Below are 8711 nucleotides of genomic sequence, written 5' to 3'. Positions count from 1 at the left end.
GAAGTTCAGTGTCCCCTAAGCAATTGGTTCCTCTATTCCCTCCCTCCTGCCCATCCCTGGTAACCACTAATAAACCTTGGTCTGTATACACTCGCCTATTCTAGATATTTCATATAAGTGGGATCATATGATATTTGTCCTTTTGTGCCTGATTTATTTCACTCAGCATGATGTTTTCATGTTTCATCCATGTTGTAGCATGTATCATGCTACATTTCTCTTTTATAGCTGAATAATATTCATTTCTCTTTATATATATTATAAAAAAGAAAAAAAAAAATAGCTGAGTAATATTCCATTGTATGGATGTACCGCATTTTGTTTATCCATTCATCTGTTGTTTGACATTTACACTCTTTCCATCTTTTGGCTATTGTGAATAGCGCTACAATGAACACTGGTGTACAAGACCGTTTGCATTCCTGCTTTCAAATCTTTCAGGTATATACCTAAGAGTGGAATTGCTGGATCATATGATAATTCTATGTTTAATTTTTTGAGGACCCACCAAACTCTGATTAGCATCTTAAATGGCATCTTACGTGCCTACCTGGAGACACCATAAATATAGCCTGGTGCTGTCAATTACCCAGGCAAAAGTAAGTATCTCAACTGAATTTCAAACTCTAAACAGCAAAGTCATAATGCACTTTGAAACTATGTAAGGCTCCTTTCCAAGAAACTCAAACTTTTTTTAATCTACCTGAACTAATCATGCCTCAAACCTCCCACAAGACAGAGAACCAGCAGCTCTCATTTGTTGAATGCTTACTATTTGGCAGGCCTTTTCCTAAGCATTTATTAATTGACTCATTTTAGGCAAATTATGTATTCTCTCCAAGCTTCGGTTTATTTGTAAGTGGGGGAAACAATACTTCCTCAGGAATCACACACTCAGTTAAGTTGCCCACAGGTAGCTAAATAAGTGGAGGGGGCTAGGTGTAAGTGCGGGAGCAATTTTTGGGTGCAACATGCCTAACACTAACCTCATCTCTTCTTTCCTGTAGGCAGATCCCACCTTCCCACTTACAACGGCAGAACGTGAGAGGTGTGCTTTTGCAAGTAGGGTATTGCATATGAGCCAATCTCAGCCAATTGTGAATTCAGAGCAAGTTAGATTAGGGTTTTTAAGAAAGGTTTTCCTTTATAAGAAAAAGAGACCAATGGAAAGTCAGCCCCTGCTCTTCTTCACGGGCCACAGTGTGTCCGCATGTGACATGGAAACTTTTTGGAGCATCCTGTAAATATGAGGGGAGCATCATAGCTGACATGTTACCAGGTGGGGAGGGAAGGACAGTCCTTGACAACACTTCTGTGTTACTGTATTAACCCTAGAACTATCCTACCTTGGACTACGTTTTTGTTTTTTGGGTTTTTTTTTTTTTTTTGCAGTAAGTATAAAAGTAACAGAACATTTGCTGTTTATACAATCTTTACTTGTATAGTTCAGTGACATCAATCCCATCCATCGTGTTCAACCATCACCATTAACCATTCGCTTAACTACCTTGAACTTCTTAACTGAAGCAGCTATTAGTTGAGCTTTCTATCACTCACCACTGAAATCATCCCATTGTGTGGTGGCACACTACCCAAGTGTGTTCCTCATCTAAGAAGCTGGTGGTTGCTGACAGTAGAAGGTTTTTCAAGAAGAACCATAAATCCAGATTTTTATGTAAAACTCCAGATTTCCAAATATTGGCTCAAATTAAAAGAAAAAAAAAAGAGCAGGTCAAACAAAACACATCTGGAAATCAAGTTCAGCTCATAAGCTGCCAATTTGCAATCCCTGATCTACTTCATAGACTGGTTGTGAGAATTAAACTAAATGTGTTTAAAATCAGGTCAGTAATAATAATAATAAATACTCACATAGCACTTAATATGTGGCAGGTACTATTTTACCTGCTTTACCAATTTAGCCCATGTATTTTTTTTTTTTTTTTTATGTTATCCGATTTAGGCCTCACAACAATTCGTGAAGGAGGTGTAATTATTACCTCCACTTTACAAATGAAAAAAAGCAAAAAAAAAAAAGAGAGAAATTAAGTAACTTGTCCAGGTCACAATCACAAAGAAATGGAGCAGAAATTTGAACCTAGACCCAGGGGGTTGACCACTATGGCCTGAATCACTCAGGATCCCTTGCCCTCTGGCTCCCAGTTGGGTTTGGCCAGGAAACAGTAACAGGAATTCTGAGGGTGGGGGGAGAAAGAAGTTGAGCAATGTGCACCCCCTCCCTGCCTTTCCATGGTTCTGCTGGGCAGCCCCTCTTCCACAGCTCCAGCTCTCACTGTCTCTGGAACACAGCTCTCTCCCCGTCCCTTCTGGCCTAGGTATGGGGATGGCTTTCTGCAGTGCTTGGGTGCCTAGCCATTCCTTGTGGTACCCTTAACCCTGCCCACACTTCCGTACATGGTCCTTGTGGGATTTACAGTTGACTTTACCCAGAGAATTTGGTCTTTGTGTTTGGTTCCTGAGAAATAATGTCTAAAACGTTGGAATCTCCCCAGGAACTGAAGTGCCTTTAAAGACAGCTCAGGATCCTCACTTACCTAACAGATTAAGCTAATGAGATTCCTCTCTGATGGGGGCTCACCAGGCCCAAAAGACCCACTATGTGATATCGATCTCAAGATCACCTTGTGATATCGACTGACTTCAGGGGAGAGGGGGCTGGAGTGTGAAGTTCAACCGTGCTTCAATCAATCATGCCTACATAATGAGACCCCAATAATGGCTCTGGAAACAGAAGCTCCAGGGGGCTTCCTGGTTGGTGAAAGGCATCAATACAGATGGGAGAGTAACATGTCCCTTTTTGGGACACGGAAGCTCCGCATTTGTAACCCTCCCAGATCTTGCCCTACGTATCTCTTCATTTGTATCCTTTTTACTTTAAAAAAATATAATTGTAAGTATAGTGCTTTCCTGAGTTCTGTGAGTCATTCTAACAAATTATCAAACCCAAGGGAGTAGTGGGAGCCAGGAAGTCAGGAATGAGGGGTGCCTGGAGATCCCCAAGCTTATGGCTGGCATTCTGAGTGGGTAGTAGGAAACCCCCGAATTGGTAGCCAGTGGGTCAGAAGTGAGAGTGTCCTAGGGACCTCCACACTTGCATCTGGCATCTGAAGCCTTGGGTAGATTTGGCAGTCTGGAGGACTGTGCCCTTTAACTTGTGAAGTCTGACCTACCTCCAGGTGGTTATCATCAGAGGAAGAAGTTCTGCATTTGCAGTCACGAAAAGAACTAATAGATTTGAATTGGGCTGAACTGGAATTTAAAGCCTTTGTACAGTCCTGTTATTAGATTCTGTTCAATTAAACTCTTTTGAGTATGCCATCTGTCTGGTGCTTGCTGGGACCCTAATACAAGTGACAAATAAGGTAGATAAGATAAGGTCCTTGCCCTCATGGAGATTCTGATAAACAATTACATAAACAAAATAGTCGCGAGTTCTAGGAAGGAAATAAAATAAGGTAACGTTATAAAGAATGGCTAGGAGAGGCTACTTTAGGGGACAGCATTTGAGTTGAGACCTAAAGGATAAGATCCCTACCCAATGTCATCGAGTCGATTCCAACTCACAGCGACCCTATAGGACAGAGTAGAGCTGCCCCGTAGAGTTTCCAAGGCTGTAATCATTCTCCAACGGAGTGGCCAGGGGTTTTGTACCATCAACCTTTCAGTTAGCAGCCGAGCACTTAACCATTGTGCCACCAGGGCTCCTCAAAGCATAAGAAGGAGACAATAATCTAGAGATTGGGAAGAAGCCTATTTCAGGCAGAAATGCATACATAAAAACCCTAAGGCTACCGGAAGCTTGGGGTTTGGGAAGAATGAAAAGAAGCCAGAGGGGCTACAGATGGGTAAGATAAGGGATGATGGGCCTGGTGAGTCATGGAAAGAAAACTAGGTTTTAAATCTAAGAGTAATGAAAAGTCTTTGAAGGGTTTTAGGATGGGGGGTAGGGAATTTGAGCATATTTTAAATCTATGGAAACCCTGGTGGCGTAGTGGTTAAGTGCTACAGCTGCTAACCAAGAGGTTGGCAGTTCAAATCTGCCAGGCACTCCTTGGAAACTCTATGGGGCAGTTCTACTCTGTCCTACAGGGTTGCTATGAGTCGGAATCGACTCAATGGCAGTGAGTGGGTGGGGAGGGAGGGAGGGAGGGAGGGAGGGTGGGTGGGTGGTTGGTTGGTTGGTTGGTTGGTTGGTTGGTTGGTTGGTTGGTTGGTTGGTTGGTTGGTTGGTTGGTTGGTTGGTTGGTTGGTTGGTTGGTTGGTTGGTTGGTTGGTTGGTTGGTTGGTTGGTTGGTTGGTTGGTTGGTTGGTTGGTTGGTTGGTTGGTTGGTTGGTTGGTTGGTTGGTTGGTTGGTTGGTTGGTTGGTTGGTTGGTTGGTTGGTTGGTTGGTTGGTTGGTTGGTTGGTTGGTTGGTTGGTTTTAAATCTACAGCTGTCTACTGTGCCAGCAATGGATTGATTATGCATTGGGCAAGAGTGGGAGGCCACAGTTGATGGTGGCTTGAAGTGCAGTAGGGGCAATGGAAGTGGAGAGATATGAATAGATTTGAGATCTATTCATACAATGATCCTGAGGAACCATAATACTTCAGTTTTTCCCAACACGCCCTGCACTTGTAGGATTGCAAACATTCTACTAAATTTTTAAATTTATATTTTCACTTTGATTATTACATATTTTGAAATTAAGATAAATATACTCTAGATCATCTGTAATGCAATTTCAACTGACTCGACAGCACTGGGTCACTGGGTTACCATTTAATTTTGTTTTGAAGACCTCATTGGTGCACAGTGATTGCATACAATCACAGCATTTAATGGAATGAAAATTTTTATTGAAATACAACATAGATACAGAAAAGTACACAACTCATAAGTCCACAATTCATAAATTTTCACAAATATATCCCTGTATAATCAACAGTTTCAGAACTAAATGTTACCAACAGCCCAGGAGCCCCTCTTATACCCTCTCCAAGTCACTTCTGAAGCCCCAAAAGGTAACCATCAACCTCACTTCTAACATTATAGATTCAAAAAAGAAAAAATCAGTTCCTCACTTAAACACTGTTGGTGGGAATGTAAAATGGTACAACCACTTTGGAAATTGATTTGGTGCTTCCTTAAAAAACTAGAAATAGAACTACCATACAATCCAGCAATCCCACTCCTTGAAATATATCCTAGAGAAATAAGAGCCTTTACACGAACAGATATATGCACGCCCATGTTTACTGCAGCACTGTTTACAATAGCAAAAAGTTGGAAGCAACCAAGGTGCCCATCAATGGATGAATGGATAAATTATGGTATATTCACACAATGGAATACTAAGCATCAATAAAGAACAATAATGAATCTGTGAAACATATCATAACATGGAGGAATCTGAAGGCATTATGCTGAGTGAAATTACTCAGATGCAAAAGGACAAATATTGTATGAGACCACTATTATAAAAAAAATTTTTTTTTTTTAATAAGAACTCCAAAAATAGCTTAAACAGAGAAGAAAATATTCTTTGATGGTTACGAGAGTGGGCAGGAAGGAAGGGAGAAGGGTTTTCACTAATTAGATAGCAGATAAGAACTATTTTAGGTGAAGGAAAAGACAACACACAATACAGGAGAGGTCAGCACAACTGGACCAAACCAAAAGCAAAAAAGTTTCCTGAATATACTGAGCACTTCAAAGGCCAGTGTTGCAGGGGTAGGTTTGGGGACCATGGTTTCAGGGGACATCTAAATCAACTGGCATAATAAAATCTCTTAAGAAAACATTCTGCATCCCACTTCAGAGAATGGTGTCTGGGGTCTTAAATGCTAGCAAGTGGCCATCCAAAATGCATCACTTGATCTCAACCCACCTGGAGCAAAGGAGAATGATGAACACCAAAGACACAAGGTAATTATGAGCCCGAGAGACAGAAAGGGCCACATAAATCAGAGGCTACATCAGCCTGAGACCAGAAGAACTAGATGGCACCCAGCTATAACTGATGACTGCTCTGTCAGGGAACACAACAGAGAACCCCTGAGGAAGCAGGAGAGCATGGGATGCGTACCTCAAATTCTTGTAAAAAGACCAGACTTAATAGTCTGACTGAGACTGGAAGGACCCCAGAGGTCATGGTCCCCAGGTCTTCTGTTAGCCCAAGCCAGGAACCATTACCAAAGCCAACTCTTCAGACAAGGATTGGACTGGACTACGGGGTAGAAAATGATACTTGTGAAGAGTGAGCTTCTTGGATCAAATACACATATGAGACTACGTGGGCAGCTCCTGTCTGGAGGGGAGATGAGAGGGCAGAGGGGTTCAGAAGCTGGCCGAATAGACACGAAACTAGAGACTGGAGCGAAGGAATGTGCTGTCTCATGGGGGGGGGGGGGCAACTAGGAGTATATAGCAAGGTGTATATAAATTTTTATATGAGACACTGACTTAATTTGTAAACTTTCACTTAAAGCACACTAAAAAGTTTAAAGAAAAAATCAGTTCCTGTCATGTCAATACTAACTCATGGCAACCCTTTGTGTGTCAGACTAGAACTGTGCCTCACAGGGTTTTCAATGGCTGATCTTTTGGAAGTAGATCATCAGACCTCTCTCTCAAGATGCTTCTGAGTGGACTCGAACCACCAACCTTTTGGTTAGTGGCTGAGCACTTAACCATTTGAGCTACCCAGGGATTCCCATAATAGATTCTTGTTGTTGTTAGGTGTCTTGGAGTCAACTTTCAACTCATAGCAACCTCATATGACAGAGCAGAACTACCTCATAGGGTTTTCTAAGCTGTAAATGTTACAGGAGAAGGTCACCAGGTCTTTCTTCCACAGAGCCAGTGGGTGGGTTCAAACCACCAATCTTTTGGTTAGCAGCTGAGCACTTAACAATTGCACCAACAGGGCTCCTGTCCACCCTAGATTTGACTCCTAAAAAATCTTATCCTAGTGTGTGGTCAGTATGGGGATCTCACCAGGCTGTCCTGAGGAACAGGACTTCCAGTTTCAGTTCTTGCATCCTGGATATTATAATGAAGACTTTATCTCACAGTGTGGAAACCAAATTATACCCAATGCATGAAGCAACTGAATTAGTATAGCATGGTAATATCATTCTCTGTCTGGATCCCCATCAACGTATATGGTCCAGCACAGCCATATCCATAGTCTTGGGCATGTAGAATATTTATTATAGCTGTGGTTGTTCCACAGCATAATATTTTCCCAAGCCATAGGTGAGTCATGAGATATTAAAAGTAAAATGGTAATGTCTCAACTTTTTCTCTTAGCTTTTTCAGTCTGCACTCCAGCAGCTTTCCCAGGTCCAGACCAAAAGGTGTTTTCATTAATCTAGAAGAAAAGCCCAGCTGAATCTGCTTCTGTTGTTGTTCTGTGCCATCAGGTCTATTCTGACTCACAGAGACCCTATAGGACAGAGTAGAACAGCCCCATGGAGTTTCCAAGGAGTGGGTGGTAGATTTGAACTGTTGACCTTTTTGTTAGCAGCCTGAGTTCTTAACTACTTTGCTACCAGGGCTCTAGAATCTGCTACTAGTCACGTGTATATCCTCCACCACCAGCCATTATCCACAAAGCCTTATTCACTGGTACATTCGTTTCCCAGGGCTGCTGTAACAAACTACCACAATCTTGGTTGCTTTAAACCAAGAGAAATTTATTCTCTCACAGTCCTGGAGGCTAGAAGTCTGAAATCAAGGTGTCAGCAGGGCATGCTCCCTCTGAAGACTCTAGGAAAGAATCCTTGCTTGCCTCTCTCTGGCTTCTGTGGCTGTCAGCAATCCTTCAAGCTCCTTGGCTTAGAGCTGCATTACTCCAATCTCTGCCTCTATCATCAGATGGCCTTCTTCCCACTGTACGTCTCTGCATGCTTGTGTCCAAATTTCCCTCTTCTTATAAGGGCACCAATCATGGGATTTAGGACACACCCTAATCCAGTATGACCTCATCTTAACTTGATTATATCTGCAGACACTCTTATATCTAAACATGGTCACATTCATAGATTCCAGGAAGACATGAATTTTGGGGGAACACTATTTAATTCAGTACAACCGGACTGCCAAGGTCAGGACTGGGAAGTACACAAAAATTGGTTTTTGGTGTACACTCGTGTTGTTCACTTCAATTCTACCCTCCTCCCCTTACCCAGTGACCTCATGCCTCCTACTGACCCCCAGAGCCCCTCACTGGAAGCAAACACCCTCTACCCATCAAAATGTAGCCCCCTATCTCCTATTCCCTCCCAATTCTGCTTTCTGTGTGTAACAACAGGTGGCCTTGGGTTAGTCAGAGGAATGCCCAGTGTGGTTTACTGGAAAGAGTACTGCATATGGGAGTTAAAAGGCCTGATTCCAGCTCTACCATTATATTTGGTAGGCTAGTGTTATGGACTGAATTGTGTTCTCTAAAAACAAATGTTCAATTCATAACACCTGCGAATGTGACCCTGTTTGGAAACAGGATCTTTGAAGATATTATCAGTTAGGTTAGCATGAAGTCACACTGGAGCAGGGTGGGTCATAATCCTATATGACTGTTGTCCTAATAAAGGAAGAAAAGATACACAAAGACAAGGAGACAGAGGAAGGACACCACATGATGCTACTGCTACAGTCCAAGAAATGCCTAGAGCTACCAGAAGCTAGGAGAGAGGCATAGAACAGTT

Source organism: Elephas maximus, chromosome 4 (genome assembly GCF_024166365.1).
Source record: "Elephas maximus indicus isolate mEleMax1 chromosome 4, mEleMax1 primary haplotype, whole genome shotgun sequence".
Lineage (NCBI taxonomy): Eukaryota > Metazoa > Chordata > Mammalia > Proboscidea > Elephantidae > Elephas > Elephas maximus.
This window is presented reverse-complemented; position numbering follows the sequence as displayed.